The sequence below is a fragment of the Monodon monoceros genome, unplaced genomic scaffold (genome assembly GCF_005190385.1).
Source record: "Monodon monoceros isolate NGI ecotype Baffin Bay Population unplaced genomic scaffold, NGI_Narwhal_1 Super_Scaffold_15, whole genome shotgun sequence".
Lineage (NCBI taxonomy): Eukaryota > Metazoa > Chordata > Mammalia > Artiodactyla > Monodontidae > Monodon > Monodon monoceros.
Genome location: NW_021703771.1, coordinates 69,052,136 through 69,073,536, shown reverse-complemented (window position 1 = coordinate 69,073,536; position 21,401 = coordinate 69,052,136). Strand labels below are relative to the sequence as shown.

General features: G+C 40.8%; 1 pseudogene; it reads right to left on the bottom strand.

Annotated features, from left to right (window-relative positions):
* LOC114895913 overlaps positions 1-14,642 on the bottom strand; it is a 52,326-nt pseudogene extending 37,684 nt beyond the window's left edge.
* Positions 14,643-21,401: the final 6,759 nt, after the last annotated feature.

Genomic DNA, 21,401 nt, shown 5'->3' with positions numbered 1-21,401 from the left:
TTTTGTTTGTTCTTTTATTTACATGAAAATCTTTGAACACTCTGTCATTATAAAGATTGATTTCTCTTTTGCAGTGAGAATCCACAATTGAAAAACATTTTCAGAGACTAAGGTTTAATAATTTCTTAAAGTGGTGTATGTGGATCTCTTGAAGTCAGGCTACTTACTCTCTAAGGTCCAGAAGAAATCTTTTTACCCAGGAAAGGACTGTTTCCGGAATGCTGCAGCTAATGTAAAATTAAGCTACCCAAGAAGGCTAATTTTTTAACTATTACTACCTATTATCACATTAGCCTAGATAAAGGGTCAGCAAACTATCGTACATAGACCAAATCCTGGCCAATGCCTGTGGTAGCAAATAGTTTCACTGGAAACCAACCACGCCCATTCATTTACATATCATCTGTGGCTACTTTCAAGCCACAGTGACAGAGTTGAGTCGTTGCAGAAGAGGCCACGTTAGGCCCACAGAGCCGAATATATTTACCATCTGGTCCTATACAGAACAGATTTGCCAGCCACTGGCCTAGATTTTTGTATTACCTTCCTTATCTCAGGAGAAAGCATGGTCCTATGAGAATAAAACTCAAAATATGTACTTTTTAAAATGCCAGAGTCAGAAAGATCTAGACCGAGCAAACAGCACAGCAAGGGGCACTGCTCATGGGGAGAGTAAGCAAACCCAGCAGCCATTCTTGATTTGGAAGGATGCTGATTCCTTTGTAGATTAAAAAAAGTACTATTAGATAGAATTATTCCCAAAGAGTATGGTTTTATTCTAATGCCTTAAATGATACAGTAAATACGACAACCAAGACTAATGTATGAGCCCCAAGTGGATCTTGGATTAAAGATAAAACATAAAGGATATTACTGTGATTAATGTGGGAATGTTAATATGTGCTATAAATTAGATAATAACATAAAATCAATGTTAAATTTACTAAGTTGATAATTGTAGTTTTATAAGAGAAAGTCCTTGTTCTTAGAGGACTGAAGGTTCATGATTATCTGCAACTGAGATTAAAATGGAACATCAAATAATCAGAGAGAGATTGAAAAGGAAAAAGCAAATGTGGCAAAATGTTAACAATTGGTGAATCTGAGAAATGATATATGGGTGTTGATTGTACTATTCTTGCAAATTTTCTGTAGGTTTGACAGTTTTCAAAATAGACTGTCAGAGGAAAATCTTTTAAAAATAGATATTGAAAGTTTTTTTCCTCCAATACTTGCAGAAAGAATGAAAAAGATAAAACCCCATTTTCTTTTTTACTGAGAAGTTAAATTTGTCATTACCAAATTTATTTAGATAGTCACATAAGATTATATTTCCTTCTCTTTTTACCAAGTTTTATCTCAGGCCTCACTGCATCCCTAAACTCTTCATTTGATTTCCTACACACAAGAAAAATTGTGTTAAATATTTTCTCCAGGAACACATTATACATATTACACATGAGTATACCTACAGCACACGTTATAACCATATCCCTCAAATAAACATTCCCTCTAGTTAAACCTCTGTTTTAAAATCTTTTAGGGAATTTGTCACATTATGACACAAATAGAAGATAAACAAACCAGATCCAAAGGGATCTCCAACACATGTCCCTCGTCGCTTCTCAGAAATATGGTAGCATGTAACCTCGCAAGACTGACACATTCACAGATGACAGTAGAGAATCACCAAAGGGAATACAACTATGTCTGGCATCATAATTTTATGTTGTTGCCAACTGCTGACAGATATTCCACATGGCGCTTAGCTACTGTGGCTTCAATATGAATTCTGAATTGTATTTGAGAGCCTACATCTCTGAGAAATAGAGGAGTATTTTTCCCCGTGTCCTTCATGGCAATCCCTAAATGTAAATGTGTCTACCTGCAAAGAGAAGTGTGATTAGCAGCCTCTTGGATGCCAATCATCTTGTTAAAGAAGGGGGCCACTGCCCAGGTAGCTCACACTCGAGTTGTTAAAGATAAAACAGTACAGGTCTCTGGTTCCCAAACCTACATCTGATGTAAAAAATTAGGTTCCTCTGTCTAGGTTCTTAATTTGAATTCAGTCCTTCTTTGCAGAAGACAATTTACTTAACTGACTTGGAGACTCGCTCTTCCTATATTCTAGTTCTTTCACTTTTTAAAAAAATTCCAGGGCTTTTCAGTAGACACCACTAGTCCTCAGAGTTAACAGTTGGAGCAGAGGTACACCACAGCATTATACAGGTGGTCAAGATAAACTGTTAAGTGAGGAAGGAGAGGAACAAGGGCAGAAGAAGCTTTAAGTGGAACTGAGTGTACAGTAAAAGCTCTACATGTATCTAATGAGGCTAAGATTGATAGGTGCTTAAATACGTCAAGGCAGCCAACACATCCAAATGACAAATTCTGCCCTGTCCCATGGTATGCCTGCAACATGGGCAAATGGGGCCACAGAGTTGTAACATTAAACTATCACAATAATACATAACATCAAGAATGCTGTGTTACTTCATAATCCCTGTTCATGTTCTGAATGTGAAATGAGCAACAAACCTAATGATCCATTTTGATGAGGGGGTCAGCAATGTGTATCCTCTCTGGGTTAAAATACTGAGAGCATCTTAAGGCAATTTACTTCTTTTCTAAGACAAAGGAAATAATCCTTTATCTTAAACAGGAAGTTTGTGGATTTTTTTTTTTTTTTTGCTGTACGCGGGCCTCTCACTGCTGTGGCCTCTCCCGTTGTGGAGCACAGGCTCCGGACACGCAGGCTCAGCGGCCGTGGCTCACGGGCCCAGCCGCTCCACGGTCTGTGGGATCTTCCCTGACCGGGGCATGAACCCGTGTCCCCTGCATCGGCAGGTGGACTCTCAACCACTGCGCCACCAGGGAAGCCCTGTGGATTTTTTTTACCTCCCAAAATTATCTAGGTAAGATCTAAGTGCTTGTTGTATTGACAGAAGTAGATAGTCAGGATAATGATTAAAGATGCCATCTAAACTCCTACTTATTTACCAGTTACACTGTGGGAAGAATAAAACACAATGTTGTTTTCTGGGGGCCCAGAGCTAATTCAAATAAGCTGAAAAGTTACGTGGCTTCTACAAAGTCAACATATGTGTCAGAATAGTAGAATATTGCTCTTTTAAAATAAAAGAGAAGACTCAGTAAGTAAGGTCATGGGCACTAATTAGGAGAGAACCATAGATTACATCATTTAAGTTTTCTTCTCTACTTTAGCCATAACGTCTAAGATCAAAACAATCTCTATGTTCCCCACTGCCTAACCCCTTTTTAAGAGCTTCAGCAGATACTGTTTATGACTTATAACGACAAGAAATGAGATTAGGAAATTAGTCTGAAGGCCTTGGGAAAGCAAAAGAGGCAAGATATAAGTGAAGTCATTATTTGTTTATCTAAAATGAATCCTTGGGAGCAATTACCACCTCATTCAAAGAAATAAATATGAAACAGTAAAACCAGTAAAACCTGCATCAGAAGCCATCCACATCTGATGGAAGACTTTGTCAGCATCCAATGGAAGAATATACAGACCAAAGTCTCCTTAGAATTGCTTGCAGTGGATAAATCTCTACCACAAGCTAATTGTTCTCATAATTGGAGAGGAAATGAGAACTACTAAACAAAGAAGGTAAGACTCCAGGGTTGGGCTGACTGACTTACTTAACAAAATAGTCTATATTTTGTTTAAAACTGGAGCTCATGACAAAGGTTTGATTTTGATGATACACCACATCAATAGCACTGACCACAGAATTCACCCCATCCACAATATTCACACCCCATTCACAAGACCCTGTCCTATCTACCTTGGAGCCCTGTACATAGTAGGCACTCATGAAATATTTAGTGAAATTAAGGAAGGTAAGAGAGAGAGAGTAAATATGTGAGTGAATGTGTGAGTAAATAGAGAAATAAATGTTGAATTGATACGAAGTACAAGAAAAATTATTCACATTAACAAATATCAGAACTTCATTATAAGAATCTGTGGACTGCACAGCCTTTCATAGCAGGGAGATTAATTGCTCATGGTATATTAAAAAATACATATGTTGTGTCTAGACTTTAGAAGAACAAACTTAGAAAGCTGTGTCTATCATTGCTGTCAGTTCAGAAAGTGCTGAGAGCAAAATTGAATGAGAATTTTCACAAACTCTCATCACGAAAGATTTGGTTTGCATGACTAACTTGTCTCACCATGTCAGATCGTTGCCCTTGACTTCTGAAGGATATGCTATGGGCACCAAGCTCTGAATGGGGCGAGGGGGTTGGGGAACGGGTGCTACCCAGATGAGAGAATAACCAGCCACCCTTCCCAAACATTCCTGTTCATTTCAGGTTTTTGTTTTGGGGCTGTTTGTTTGTTTGTTTTACAGAGCCGTTAGCTCTTTGGGTAGCCTCGCTTCTCATCAGATATGGTACTGATGTTTTTGTCCAAAATATTTTATAACAGTCTCCCATGATACTTTTGTGTAGCAATCGGCATTTCTTAGCCTGAGAGCTGTCTGATTTCTTCTTCTGTGCTTGGTGTTTGCGTTTCTTTTGTTTTACTATCAAAGAAAGAAATTGCACAATCTGGTAAGCCTCTTAAGAAAAGCCACAGAAGCATCGGCAATCTACTTTAGGGAACATATGAGTGATCGAATATGGTTTTCTATACAATTAGGAGTAGCACTGAGAAGACTGAGGAATCCATACCTGAAGCTGCCACCTAATAGCTTTTCAGCATGGCTTGATGCCTTAACCCCTCTGATCTCCTTTTCCTTCACTCTAAATGATTGGGGGAGGGAAGGGGAAAGGAGAAGGGTGAAGAATGAGTGGCAGCTTGTTTCCTGTCTTACTCAACTTCAGGGACTACTGTGAAGATCAAATAAACTGTGAAAGGATTTTGAAACAGAAAAGGGCCTTACCAGCTCACTGGCGTTGTTTTAAGTTGTCAGACCTTACTTGCTGCCTCTCATATTCTCCCTAATTATGGTGCCTACTGCTACTCATCCTTTTGATTCTTGGCCTATACAAAAAGCTGAAATTCCTCCAAATCCACACAGTGTCAGGCAGAAGGTCTGTAGCTTCTGAACTGGTCTAGATTCTTACTTGGGAGGATGAATGGGACTAGGGAGAGAGGTGATTTAAATTGGGGCATTTCTGGTAGCCTTTGACTGAGGGTGGTAAGCAGAAACTGGCCTGGATGTTTAGGTGATACCTCTGTGGTAACTTTCCTTCAAGGATGCTCTTGACCTAGGCAGGATAAAGAAAGTTCCTTCCTTTCTAGGTACAAGTGGTTAAGAATCTTACCTCATAAATGCCCACAACCATGGGGAAATTATTCTGAGAGAAAGAAGATGACGACAGAGAGAAATCAATGAGAGAAAAGAGTGTCCTGAGACCAGCATTTCCCCTGCTCTTTTTAGTTTGGTTTCATGATTTTTTTTTAACTTAAGCTAGTTTGAATTGGGTTTCTCTCACTTGCAACCAAGAAAGCTGGCTGATGGGACAAAATTCAAGTTTGCGGCATTTCCGAATAAGAGCGTTTACTGACCCCTCTCCTTCTCTCCCACTCCAGGATGCAGTCCATCAGCAAATTCCATTGGCTCCTTCTTCAGCAGCTATCCAGGATCCCACCACTTCTCACCTCTTCAAGAACTACCATGTTTCTAGTCACCATCACCTTTCCTCTAGATTCTTGCCTTCTATCAGGTCTCCTGTTTCCACCCATTCCCTGCCATACTCTTCTCACAACAGCCAGAGTGATCCTTTGAAAATAATCACTTCTCCAATCAAAACACTTCAATGACTTTTCATCTCACCCAGAATAAAACCCAAAATTCTTATCACGGCCTCTAAGACCCTCCATGATTTAGCCCCTTCTGCACCCTTTGACCTCATCTCTATTACTCTGGCCCTTGCCCACTGCACTATATCCATACTGGCCTCTTTGATGTCCCTGGCACATGCCAAACACCCTCCCACCTTAGGGCCTGAGCTAGCTCCGCCGGGAAGGTTCTTCTCCCAGATAGGGCATGTCACCCCCCACTTTTCACACAGGTCTCTGCTCAGATGTCAGCAGAGAGACATTCACTGCCCAACCCAACTAAAATAACATCATTCCAACAGTCCCAGCCCCATTTCAATCTCTATCATCCTTACCCTGCCTCATTTTTTATAACACTTAGCACTATTGTATTAAACATGTACTTATTTATTTTCTTTCTCCCACTGAAAAATTCCTGAGGACTGGGACCTCAGCCATTTTTCTTACTGCCATCGACACCTAGGACAGCTCCTGGCATCCAGGAGGACTCTGCAAATATGAGTTGCATAATGATACATGCATGGCTGAGCAAATCCTGTGTTCATTCCAGAAAGAAATCAAACTAAAGGTAACTGGCCTATGAAAGCAAGCAGGTGCAATCAGAACTTCATCAGTTACTGCACACCAATCCCTGGGAGGAGCCCTGGGAAACATGCCACTTTGTGGATAACATGAGTGATGCTGGTCTCAGGACACACTCCTCTCAGTCTCTCCCAGGAGGACAGTTGGCAGTAAGTCATCCAGCCTACCCAGGTGACAGTGATGACAGTAATAACAACAATCATAACCCAAGATCACCTACTTAATGCCAGGCACTATTTTAAGTGCTTTGCTTTTGTTAATTTCTTTTAGTGACCACAACAACCCTGTAAGAAAGGCCCTGTTATTACACCTATTTAAGATTAGGAAATTATGTCACAAGTGGTCTGAATAATTTGCCCAAAGTCACAAAACTACTTAATTGCATAGCTGGGGTTTGCACCAATGCATGCTGGTGCACAAATCCAGATTAGCCACACTACCGCTGGACTGCAGATGGTCTTTACCATGAGCTACAGTTTGAAATATAGTCCTCATTGTCTCTCAGTACACACACACACACACACACACACACACACAATGTATAAATAAAGTAAAAGCTTCACAAAACAATGCTTGCCCTCTAATGGATTATGACCAGAGAGACAAAAAACAAAGGAAAGGGCCCTGTTTGAGGTCCTCTCTACTCTCCATCACACACACCTCCATCTCTAATTCTGCTTTTAAACAGGTTCCAGGGGTGAATTACACTTAAATCCCCACTGGCTCAGTGAAGGGACCTTATTGGACGGTTCACTCTATAAAGAAAAGGACACATCTAGGAGGACCCACCTAGAGAGACGGGGAGAAAATATGACAAAAAGAGCAAGAAGGAGATATTAACTTCTCCTACTACACAATGTTGCCTAAGGCTAGCCCCATCCTGCTTGTTGGAGAATTTCTACAGATCAGAGAGGTGAACCATGGTTGTGTAAATTAAAAAGTTGTTTCAACTGAGGCTTATCAATATTCCTCCAGGTCTGAGGAATGTTAGTTCGGCTCCCCTTCTGCCATTCAGAAGGCAGTGTCATTCGTTATACACTGAGGTACCTGCTGGGAGAGGATAGGATGGTCAGCTATTTTGTCTAACTTCAGTTATCTAATTGAGGTTTTATTCTGCTGTTCTTAGCATTACTATTAGATCTTTTAATATTTTAATTAATTGCCTTTTTAAATTTCATATTTGTGCCTTAAAACAGTTTATAGATAAACACTTTCAAAATAGCTAAATAAATGATCGACCTCTGAACAGAATGATTATCAGTCTTTAGAAAACAACCCATGGTTTTCACTTGTACAGTCACTGTGTTCCCCGAGGTAGTTTTAAAGTTCTTTTCTAGATGTTCTGGAAAAGCACAATATACTTGAATGGCAGATGTTCGTGAAAATATTGGGATACATTAATAGGCTTTATAACTCACCATCCTAAAGCTTAATCCAAAAAATCAGCTATGGATGAATTTACTTGGAAAAGTTTTATCTAGTTGTATTCATGGCTAGTTGTATTCATGGCTTTTGACCCATTTTCAGCTGATTTCCTAAACATGGCACAGGGTCTTCAAAGACCTCAAATCCTGATTTGAGGATATAGCCCCTACTATATGGAAATGTCTTTTGTGTTGTTTCTGCTCCTTTTTTTCCCTAATATTTCACCACCCACTTTTAAATTCCCAGGGGCTCCTCTTAGAAAATCAGTTCAGGCTGACCCCCAACTCACAGCTTGCCTCTGAGTTACAATTCCCAATTACAATCACCCCAAGAACCTAGTCCTAAATTTAATTTTTAATCTCCTCTGTGAATATGCGAAGTCCCTTAGAAAGCTTTTTTGGAAGCTCTAGAATTAGCTGTTAAATTATCCCTCCTTCCAAAATAGATTTTAGAGTACACAGTGAAAACTTTAACCATCTTAGTGGCACTGAACTGAGTGAAAGTGTGTGGTCTTGGAAAGAACAAAACTCAAAAGATCAGAGTTCACATCCCAGATCTACTCCTTACGAGCCATGTGAGCTCTGACCAGTTCTTTGGTCTTGGTAAGCCTCTCATTTCTCATCTAGAAAATGGAAGGCAATAATATCTCCTTCACCGCTATGGCAGGTATCAGCAATATTACAGGTGAGGCACCTGGCACACGTACTCAACTAGATGACAGGGCACAAGATAGCCTGGTGCTAAGAGCACAGGTTCTGGAGCAAGTCCGAGTTTGAACACTCCCTCTACTGCCTAATGGTGGTAGAGCCTTGAGCAAGTTATTTAATTTCTTTGTGCCTCCATTTCTTCATCTGTAAAATGAGCATGATAACAATAAAAGCATACAGATCACATAAGGGTTAAAAACATTTTTAAACATTCAAAACGTATCTAACAAATCTTGTCACATAGTAAACAAAATGTTAGCTTTTAGACCCCAAAATGTTAGCTTTTAGACCCTTTTTTCATACATATCCCTTGACGCATTCCAGGGATAACTTGAGGGACTTGGATATTTTCTTCAAAACATAGAAATTGTATATATTTTTCTCCCCAGATAGGCATTAATAAGAGAAACGCTGAAGGAAAATTTTCGCTGCAACTCATTTATATGTTTGTTTCCTGAACATAAGGCCATTAAAATCATTGAAGTTTATAGAACATTAAAACATATATTAGGCCAAGGGAAATGCTGATGCTGAAGACATTTGCTTCCATTTTATTCCTGGTTAAACAAAAGAAGCATTTAATTTGGCCAGTGAAATAGTGCTTCCTCGGAGAACTCGGGGAAGATGAATTACCCAAATGCCCCCGAAAGCTGCTTCTGCATAAATCCAATCTATCCTAGAGCTATAAATGACAGCAGAAAAAAAAAAACAAATCTTGGCAAAAGCTGAGCTTAATGTGTACTCTACCTGGTGAAGAATAATTTAGCTAGTCTCCCAATTTTTGAGAATCAGGAGAGGAAGAGCTTTATTGTGCATATGACAAGGTGTAAAGAGGAGTGAAAGCCAAGAATATTTTCCCTTTTGGCAATAATGGAAATGTCTTAGGTTAACTGATTTAGGACGCCTACGGAAAAGTTTCTGGAATTGTACTAGTCCAGCTTTACTTCCATCATCGTAGTACACATTCAGGAATTTAAAAAAATATTGTCCACTGGTATGTTTTTGAGTCGCAATACATAGTAGAAGGATCAAGTCAAGCTGAGAAGAAAAGCTAAATCTCATTAAAAGTATAATTTAAAATGTTGTGTGTTTTCAAATTACATGCTTAATGCCATCAGAGCACAATTACCATAAACTGAAAATGACTAGAAGCAGTATTATAGGCCAATATGTTGTTTCACCTCTGTGTGGGTTTGATATTGCATTTGCTTGGGGCCTATCTGGAGCCTGTTGAATGAACTATAAGATGTTGGAAGGTCCCCATCTGGCCTAAGCAGCCATGGCTCTTTTTATAATGAAAGGTTAGAACCTGAAGAAGGACCTCTACATGGATGGTAGTCACTGGACTACCGAGACCCACGTATATCCTAAGCCCCACTTACCTTGGAAAGCTCTCATCATTTCCCACTGCTGTCTCCACACTGATCTCAGAGATCCCTGCACTCTTTCAAATAAGTAGCAGAAGCATAGCTGCAACCTGACCTTGTGCACCTGATGGTATAGCTGATGCAAGGCTGAAACACTTGGGTAAGCCTTTCTCAAACTCTCAGCCATAACAAAAGGAAAAAAATACATTCCTAGAGTGAAGAGACTGCAGATACTTCTACTTAACAGATCTCACTTGCTTTCTGGGGCTCACAGTATCTAACTCATCCTCTTTCTGGATTCATCTCCCCAAGTGGGTACCAGCATATCCTCCAAGTCTGCTTGGAACATGGGACTAGATATATACACTCTTCTGTTTAGAAAAAAGAGAAAAGACTGAGCCAGAAGAAGACTGTGTTCTCTCCCCTCTACCTAAGACCTACCTTCATAGTCTTTATTTCTGACTTAAGAACCTCCTCTTGCCCTTGTAATTGACATCAGAACAACCATTCCCTTAAGAGAGGCCATAAACTCTCTACAAAGAGAAGTTGCCTATGGACCTCAACTGAACAACCATATCTCAGTACATAATGGCTCCTGAAGAACAAGCATACATATTTTATTTCATCCTTACAGCACCTCCTTGATTTGAATAATTGGCCTCTTCTAACTAGTAGATTTTACCTTCTAGAGGGTAAAGTCTGTATCATTTTGGAAGAACTGAAAAAGTTAGGTGATACCAACCTGGGAAATGAATTTCAAAATCAACTATCAAATAAAACTGTTTACATCATAAATTAACACCATTAATTCATAGCATTATACATAGAATATTTAATATAAACTAAAAAGGTCAACAGAAAAAATCACCTTATATTCCCAGGCACATGACAGTATTGCACATTGATAGGACCTGCGGGGGAGATAACAAATTTCTGCTTTGCCTGTCTCTTCAGTGACTCTATGCAGGCCATATAAGGCAATATCAAAAGAATGAAAGATTGAAAGCTTCAGTATTTACAGTCTAGGTTCCTACAGTATTCAGATTTAAAGGACAAATTAAAATAATATGGAAATAAGTTATTTATAACTTACAAATTATAACATTAAAATAAAAATAGTATTCTAATTTTTGGCATTTTTCTGGATTCTATTTCTTAGATTTATTACCCACCACTAAAAATACTTAGGGGTTAAGCTCCAATAGTTAGAGAAACATAACTCAGAGAGATACACTTAACATTAGCTCATGAAACTTTGTATTTTTTCTTTTTAAGATAAAGAAGTTTTCACTCCAGGTCTTGGATGTGATGAAATGAAATTACACTGAAAATGCCATATGATTACTTACACCAGAGGGGAAACCTGGAAACAATTCATAAGAAAGAAAGAGAAAGAGAAAGAAAAAAAAAATGAATTCGTCAAGTTTCTAAATGTACTTAATTGAGATATATCATTAACTAAATTGTAGTTTGCAGTTGTTCCTTGTTATGGTTTCTGATTCATTTACTTCTGGTTCATTTGCTTGTCATAAATTGTAGAGCCCCAGAGTCACTGCAAATGCATTGTTTAATTGCTTTTTGCCACAGTAACCTTTTATCTCACTACCTGAGACATACATTTTTATGATGTGGGTTTATCTGGGATAACACCAAGTAATTCAGACATAGTGCAGGCTCAAATGCAGCCAACAAACTTTGTAGAATTCAGACAACTTCCTACTGCCTTTGGCCCCAATTTTTCCCTAAATCTACCATCTACTCATTTTCCTTACCCTCACTGACCTTCTTTTATCAACACTTATCCCTTGACACCCAAACTCTTTGGAGACAATGAAACTTTACTTAAAATGTTCAAACAGAGAGAGAATCCTTTCTTCCTTTGTTCCTTCCTCTTCCCCTTCTATCCATCGATCCTTCCTTCTTCTACATTCAGTGAACATGGAGAACCAACAATATGACAGATACTGCCTAACGGATACACATGTAACTGTGACACAGTCTTCACCATAAAAGATTTTACAGTCTGATGGAAAAGACAGATCTTCCAACATATTGGGTTGGCCAAAAAGTTCGTATGGGTTTTCCTGTAACATCTTACTGAAAAACCCGAATGAACTTTTTGGCCAACCCAATATTATTACATGGAAGTGGGAAGATGTCTGAACATGTTGCTTTGGGAGCATGGACACAGGTGGTCACGTAACTCTGTTTGGAAACAAGACGGACTGTTTGCAGGGTGTGGGCCATTTGAGCCAGTAGAAGAGTGAAGCTGAAGAGGTAGACAGCAGCAGGATCACGGGGAGATTAACTGTACCAAGGAGAGTAAACTTCATCCTGTGGGCTAGAGGTTGGCAAACATGGCCCCTGGGCCAAATCCCCATCCCACCACCTATCTTTGTAAATAGTTTGGTTGTAATACAGCCACACCCAGTCTATTCAGCATTATCTGTAGCTGCTTTCATGCCACAATGGCAGAGTTTAGTTGAGACAGAGACCATATGGCCCCCAAAACCTAATTATTCACTACCTGACCCTTTACAGAAAAAGTCTGCTGACCTCTGCAATAGAGCAATGCCTTCCAACTCTTTCCCCCACCCCGCATCATGGTATGCAAGGAAAATGGTAACATGTGAGCAGGAAGCTGGGTGAAACAGAGATGCTGCTCATGCCAGAGGCAACCAGACTGGGGCCCTGAGCTATGCAGAGTCCTGTGTGAATGATCTTAAGCTGGCACGAGTGTTAGTATTTCATCAGGCCAGGACCTATTATTCGTGATGCTGAAAGCTCAGCCTCTGTACACTGGCGCCAAATCCAATCTCAGAGTTTTGGGTGAAGTAGAAAAGCATAGCTTTATTGCTTTGCCTGGCAAAGGGGGACACAGTGGGCTCCTGCCTCTCAAAATTGTGCATCCCAACCCGGGAGGATCTGATGAGGAGCTTTACAGCCATAGTTCAAGGGTGGGGTTGCTGGCAAGGGTGTGCCAGGGCCTGTACTTCCTTAATCTCATCTCAGGTGGTCTCTTCTCATCTCCTCTGGTCCCTTTAATCTCGCCTCAGGGAGTTTCTTGGCTGCTCCTCCCTTGATTAGCAGCTGTTCGAATCTGCCCTTTGGAACTCAGGGAAGGTCGTGGAGGCTGGAGTCTTGCCTACAAGAAATGGGGGACAGGGCTTCCCTGGTGGTGCAGTGGTTGAGAGTCCACCTGCCGATGCAGGGGACGCGGGTTCGTGCCCCGGTCCGGGAAGATCCCACATGTTGTGGAGCGGCTGGGCCCGTGAGCCATGGCCACTGAGCCTGTGCATCTGGAGTCTGTGCCCCTCAACGGGAGAGGCCACAACAGTGAGAGGCCCGCTAACCAGAAAAAAAAAAGAAATGGGGGACCAAAAGGCTTTCGCGCCCAGGAGCCCCACAGGGTCCTTTTCAGTTTCATTAACACATGAGTTGGGGGGAAAAAAAACACTCTTTGTAATGAGAAGTCACTGGAGAATATTTTAAGCAAGAATGTACATATGTAATGTTTAGCCAGGAGAAAAAAATGCAATGAAAAATTCAAAAGTAACTTTCCTTAGCGAAATCAGAGGTTCAAGGATTTATAGTTCTAACCAGCAAGTTGAAATCAATCACCCCCAAAAAAAGTATGTATTTAATAACTTTTATCTGAAAAATATTCTGTTAGGTTCCGACGGGAGACAAAGACATATGCCTGACATCACAGAGCTTGAGTTTTAGACCATGCTTTCCTCAGAGGACTGGAAGAAAGGACACCCCCTGTCTGCCAGTTTACTCAGGAGCTGAGGAACGATGGAAGCCACTTCTTGGCAGCCTTCTGTGACTAGAAGCTCCTGCCTGAGACAGAACCCAGAAGTCTGAGCAATGCCAGGAGTTGCCTTCTGCTCACAAATGACAAGCAGATTTGGGTGTGACTTTATCACCGCTCTGGAAAGCTAGCTGCTCACGTTTGTGGCCCTTGACTGTCACGTTGCCAGAAATTCTGTCATTAGAAATTCGAAGCTGAAGAATTTCTTATTAAATTGTACACCCTCCCAACCCCAGAAGTGGCTGAGCTACTTTCATCTAACAGCTTATTGAAGCTTCATTCACTCATGAAAAATTTACTGGGCACCTTCAGTATTCCAGGGGCTTAGCAAAGCCCCTGGACACAAGTTAAAGTCAATGGCCCCAGCTTAGTTGAGAAATAGCTAGATCAGGCTCTGAAGGAATAAGACCCAGGACAGCTGCAGGAGGGGAGAGTGTGTGTGTGTGTGTGTGTGCGCGCGTGTGTGTGTGTGCGCGTGCGCGCCCGCACGCGTATTGAGGGCATGTTGGAGAAATGGCAAGGTCTTTAGACAAGAGGCAGAAGCAGGTACAGAAAGTAAATGTTCCAGAGACAACTTTCAGCCACTTCACACTTTTGCCTCAGGCTGTCTCTGTAAGATAATTTCTTTTTATAACGTGTCACAAGAAGCAGCACCACCCATGGCTCACATGCCTGCATGAGGAGGTATTTACATAGTTTCCTCAGTTTTGTTCTCTGATGCCTGATTACTAATTTCCCACTTAAAAAACCTGACCATTCTGATGGCAAACCAGGAGAGCAACAGAAACAAGAGAAAGATTCTTATCAGAACCAACTGACACACAAAGCCAAACGCGTTTTGATCCATAGCTGCTGAGCAGCTTGGTAACACGACAGCCTTGGAGGTGCCATTCTGCATCCCCATGACCTTCCTCATTCCTTTCCATCTTTACACCTGCCCTGCTCCTGGTTTTAGGATGATGAAAATGAACTGGCCAAAAGACTGATTTCTCAACAGGTAATATTTCAATAGCTTTTGAACAACCATTTCAGGGACTTTGAAAATAATGTCATAAATGCTAGGGTGTACTTTACACCCTAGGTCTTTTCAACTTTATCCATTTGTATTCTATCTTCATTGTCCTGAGACATATAAGTTGCACTCTGATTCCCATTTCTTTGCTGGGAGTAAATCCAGTGTCACATTCCTCACAGGAGTGGACCATTAAGACTAGATTGTCTTCGAGATTATTTACCTGATAAATGACTTCCATCATACTCCAGCAATATAGCCAATCCTTCATATAATTGCATGGTTGCAAAGGGAGCAGTTTAGAGTGTGCCAGCATAGGTGATCATCCAGTTCAATGACTAAATTTATTCTATTAATAAGGCACAGAGTGAAGCTTGGAAATGTCATCTGTTGTTAAACCTTAGAAGATATGATCACATCTGATTAATCTGATGTGGTGCTTTGCCCTACACTCAAAAGATAACAGAAAACTGTTGTGGTATTTACCTTTTTCTTGCAAATTGCTCTTGAGATATTGCTACTCCCCAGGGCCACCTCACTAAATACTTGTTTTTCAGAACTTGCTTCTAAAACATTCAAGCCAGTATAATCAGTATTCTTGGAGAATCTCCTATACTGTGTGTGAGGTATTGGGTTAGGTACCAGGAACCCAGCAATGTACAAAATGCTCCTACTTTCTACCCTCAGGAAGCCTGGCAGGAAAGAATGGGAAATCGGTGAAACTGCTATCTACCTGGGCTGCCAAATATTCTCTGTTTGTATCCCCCACTTCAGATCCTATCTCTGCTTTTCCCAGTCCTCTGTGCCGCTGAAGCCTAACCCACACAGATACTGTGATGGTTAATTTCATGGATCAACTTGGGTAAGACATGGTGGCCAGTCTAGATGTTCCTGTGAAGGTATTTTTAAGATGTGATGAGCACTTAAATTAATAGACTTTGAGTAAAGCAGATTATTCTCCATAATGTGGGTGGACCTCATGCAGTAAGCTGAAGACCTAAGAGCAAAGACTGAGGTCCCCTGAGAAGGAAGGAATTCCACCTTTAGACTGTGTTCCGACTCAAGATTGCAGTAGCAACTCTTTTCTTGTTCTCCAGCCAGCCAGGCTGCTCTGCAAATTTCAGACTTTCCAGGCTCTACAGTCAATAATGTGAACCAACTCCTAAAAATAAATCTATCTCTTTCTCTCCCTCTCTCTCTCTTTTTATATATATATATACATATATATATGGTCCTGTTTCTCTAGAAAACCCTGGCTAATATATCCATAGGCTCCCTATTCTCTGGCTTTGGATTTGGATTTGATTTTGTCAATAGGAGGCACAGACAGAAGATTGGAGGGAAGGGGGCTCCCTGGCTCCCTTCCTGTGGGTCCATGTGTTAGCAATGACTATATCCATCCGGCTGATGGCTGTGGCACCTGTCCAGTGGTCCTTTCCTATCTTAATGTTCTAGGTCTCTCTTTCTCTGGGTTATGATAACCACTCTGTCCTCTCACTTCTTCAGGCCTAGGGGAAGCTACAGTTTCCTATCGCTGTTTACTTGGGGTATTCACCATACCTTGTTGGTGTCCTTCAATCCCACTTATATCTACGTAAATAGTTATTTCACCAAAATTCTCCTAAATGTGTCCATTTGAGTGTGCCAGCTATTTCCTATTGAGACTGTGACTCTGAGTCACAAACTTTCAACAAAATCTCCTCTCTTCTCATACTTTAATAAAAAATAGTTTTGTAATACATAGTATACTGGGCTCCAATGAGTGGATTGCTATTTCATGATGTTTATGAATTTCTTACAGGTAAATTATCTTCAGTGTCAGCCTGTTTACAAACAAAGAATTTTGTCCAAAAAGTTTTAGAGCAAGAAGAAAATTGATTAATTGTCCAGTTCAACCATGATCCAACACATTTTTCACACTGAAGAAATTAAATGCAGAGAGCTGAAAAGACCACACAGAATTACACAGTTAGTGTTAGGACTGATTCTAAAAACCATGTTAAACTTTAAATTGTTAAGGAAAATTTTATGTCTTAAAATCTATGATTTCAAAAATATCTTAGATGACAAGATTTGTCCTTAACAGACTGTAGAAGAGCTGATATAAAGTCATTCTGCAGATAAAAGGCAATCTCACTGATGAACTGCTCATCGGATAAGCCAACATTGTGTTTTATTCTCAGTTTGCTCTAGTTACAGGTATTTCATCCGAAGTATTGGCAGCACACCGTCTTAGCCTAAGTATGTATTTGCACAAAGACCTATAACTGCCCAAACACAGAGACCTCCTCCCACCATGATAAAGTACAGTTAACAGATAATGACATCCATGCCTTGGGTGGCGGTCAAGGTTTGGTGAATTAATAAAATTGCACAACTGGTTTCCATCTTTGCTTATTTCTAATCTTGTTTATCAGTATCAGAGTCCATGGCTCCCTTCTGATAAATTATAATTTATCAGAAATTTATAATTTCTGATAAATTGGGTAAGCTTATCTGTTATGGGCTGAATGTTTGTGTTCCTCCCCCAAAATTCATATGTTGAAATCCTAACTCCAAATGTGATGGTATTAGGAAGTGGGGCCTTTGGGAGGTCATTAGGGTCATAAGGGTGGAGCCCTCATGAATGGGATTAGTGCCTTACAAGGCACTGAAGAGACCAGAGTTCTCCCCTTCTGACACGTGAGGACACAGGCAAGAACAAGGAAGCAGGACCTCATCAGACACCAAATCTGTTGGTGCCTTGATCTTGGATTTCCCAACCACCAGAACTATGAGAAATCAATGTTTGTTATTAAACCACCTAGTCTATGGTATTTTTGTCATAGTATCTTGAATGAACTAAGACACCTATCTAAAATAGAAATTGTTTCTGAATATGGATCTTAATATAGCTGTAATAGTTCACATCTGGGCAATTCTCTCTTGTTAATGTTTTCAGGAATTTGGAGTAGACATATGTGAAACTATATCACATATAGTCAGGATCCCAAGGTAGACTTTTTTGGAGGCCTACAGAATATCATTCCAAAAGAACAAAGCAGCTACCCACAATTCTCATTCTCAATTCTCATAACCACTGAACAACTGACAGGCCTCACTGAGATACTCTTAACTGTCTTGCCTGGATCAAAACCACTGAAGCTGAAGCTGTTGTACTACACTTGCTAATCCCTGAACCAGGCAGCCCTCCCTCACTGTAAAAAAGATCTTTTTCTGGCTTCCTGCAGGCTCAAGAGGAAAAGAGTTCATTTAGATTTAGATAAGGCTGAGAATCCGCCTGAGCCCCAAAGCCACAGGAGGCTCTCCCCAGCTGAGGGCTCAGGCGCCTGCATCTCAGTGCCCCTGAGAAAAGGGGTCACAGCTCCAGCTGAGCAGGTAATACTGGCTCCTCTCCTTCTCTCCCTCCTCCAGGGCCTTGCCATTCCTGCCACATACTTTTTCAATATAGATCAAACACTTGTAATTCCATTTTTAGTTAAACTGTATTTTGTCAGCTCCCAGGTGTTTCCTCCCAGACACCAGTGTGGAAGTGAGCTTGTGATTTATCATCCGAGTCCTACACAGGATAACAGGAAAAAAGAGTTTCAGGAGCTGATCTTCTTTAGCGCAGTGCATTAAGGTGTCTGGAGGAAGAAATGCATGATCATTTAATATAAAGGAAATGGCCATTGGCCTTTGCATCTTTAACCTCAGGCTGTGCAGAAATCTGCCTCCACAGGCATGTGATGCCTACATTGTGTGAAGCCCAACACATGCTCCAAAAGGCCAAGAACCACACCTGTTTAGTTTCAAATGCTCTAATCAGCTAGGAAGACAGGAAGGAAGAAAAGAAGATGGGAGAAAGGAAGGAAAAAAGAAAGGAAGGGAAGGAAGGAAAGAGGGAGGAAGGAATGAAAAAGGGAAAGAAGGAGCTCACATTTTCATACAGTTCATTTATCTGACCTTTATGAAAATAATGGACCACTATGATAGGACCAAGCCAACTTGATACCTCTGCACCCTACTGAAGGGGAAGGAAGCTGACACGCTCTGAGGGCTTGCCGTGTGCTGGATGTCTCACTTATTCTCTAATAAAAACAATAGCTTACATTTATTAAACTCTATGTCAGGCATTATTGGGATGTAATTTATGTACATTCTTTCATTTAATGCTTACAATCTTTCAGGTACTATTTTTATCCCCGTTTATCCCCAAACTAAAATTTGAACATAGAACACTACAAAATCAATCACCTTTAAGTTTAAAAACTCCTCACTGTCTTAAGAATATTTAGTCCTGTTTTAAAACAGAGCTAAACAAGAAAACTGAGATTGGATTTAGTTATCTAACTCAACGAAAATCAGGCTTCCACTGAGTGGTGGGAACAGGATCTGAACCCAGTTCTATATGATGCCCAAAGCCCAAGTTCCATCCGTTGCACCATCTTAACTTCTTGAATTCCGACTGAAATCCATGTGTTTATAATCATCTAAAAAGTGCTGGGTGATGGAGCCTTTGAATTGCAGTGTTCTCACCCCACCCCTCCCCTCCTCTCCCCTCCCATATGGGAGTCTTACAAGGAGTTGAATTTTACCCTCACCTACATGGCACCCTCATTGCCACCACTCACCCTGCCTGTGTTCTGGCTCTCTGCCTCAAGACCACGAAATCCAGGATCCAAGGAAGGAAGGTACCAACAGTCATTCAGCAGTTTTGCCCTACACTAGATTCCAGACATGTATCAATCCTGGCATTCCTCATGCATTCATTCCATAAACATTTAATGATTATCTCAATATGAACTATGAAAGGTCTTAAGGCTACAAAGATGTGTGTAGTGGAGTGAGAGCTCCTGCCCACAAGAAAACTCAATGTCCACTATAGAAATAGACATGCTAACCAAACATTTATGAATAAATAAATGCCCTGGGGGGTTTAAATCAAGTCTAGATTCTATAAATTAGACCTAAATGGAAGTAGACCAAGAAGAAGTACTGAAGTTGTCTTACAGGAGTCCCAGAGAAGTTAGCAATTGGCCTGTCTTGAAGGAAAAACAAGAGTTTACCAGACCTAAAAGCAGAAGTAGCAGGCAGAAGCCCTAGCATGCACAAAGGCAGAAGTAAAAGAACACATACAATTCTGGAAACGACCATGGTTCCATGATGGGGGTGGGGTGTAGGGAGAGTGGCAGGATCTTGTGCTGTAAACAGGTTTTGACTATATTTTACAGGTCACAGAGTCATTAAACAATCTTAATTCCTGGTTGCAGCTCGAGAGGAATGATTCTATCGCTAGTCCTGCTTGAAGGTGCGACATAGGCTCCAAGAGACTGGGTGTTCCATTGCTATGTCTGCTTCATCTCCCTCAGGTCTGAGCGGATGGAATGGAACCAGCCTTCCCAAGGCCTCTTGTCCCTCCAATATGCTAGAACATCCCAGCCAAAGTGCTTACTTGCCATCACAGTTTCCCTGTCTCAGCTCTCCTCTCTCTCCCTCCTCCTGGCAACATTTTGAATCTAAAATAGAATCAGCTTCTGCCTATAGTGAATAATTACAATAATAATGGTATTTCTAAGAGCTTTTTGTCTCCCTCCCCGCTTCTGTCCTATGGAGGCCCCAGGGGACTGATAAACTCAGCAAATTTACGTGATGTGAAAACCAAATCATTTATCCAAAAGCTGCCTAATGAGGTTACTTTGGAAAGGAACACTACTCATAAAACAGAAATCAAAATGCCAAAAGGCAGAGGAAGAAATGTTTCAAATAGTTGCATTCCTGACACCCACAGGCAAAGGAAATACAGGACAAGTGATACTTAAAGTTATCAAAAGCCATGATGTTATTTAAGGCAGATCATCACACAGGTGAGAATATAAATAAGAATAACTCTTTACATTTCCAGAGCAGCATAGTTCTTAGCTTTTCCCAAAATGTTTTCACAAATACCATCTCAGTTGAGACACACAGCTGTTGTGTAGAGGTTGCATGCTCAGAGAAACTAGGAGCCAGGTGTTTGAATAATTACCCAACTTCATGTGACCCGTAAATGATAAAGCCCGGATAGAACACACACCTTCTGCCTCATGGTCAGCATTCTTGTGATAAGCTGAATTTGATCCCCCCCCAGCCCCCGGAAGAAGCTTCTATTATTCCACAAACATATGTTAGTGCTGATTATGTGCCAGTCAATATTCTAAGTGTTTAGGGATATTGACACATTTTACCCTGATAATAACCCTGAGGCCCAGAGAGATTCAGTAACTTGTCCAAGCTGCCATAGCAGAGCCAGGACTTGAACCCCTGTGGTTGGATCCCAGAAACCATGAGGTTATGCTGCTTCTCTGAGCTCATATTCATAATTTTTAAACAAAGAAAATGGTTCATCTCTAACTTATTATCTACTAACTTTCTAAAGGCTGACTGACTTTTTAGAGGTTCACTCTTTTATTTTTTTTAATTTATTTATTTTATCTTTGACCACATTGGGTCTTCATTGCTGTGCATGGTCTTTCTCTAGTTGCAGCGAGCGGAGGCTACTCTTCGTTGCAGTGCGTGAGCTTCTCATTGTGGTGACTTCTGGTTGTGGAGTGTGGACTCTAGGCACACGGGCTCAGTAGTTCTGGCTAGCGGGCTCAGTTGCCCCGCAGCATGTGGGATCTCCCCAGACCAGGGCTGGAACCTGTGTCCCCTG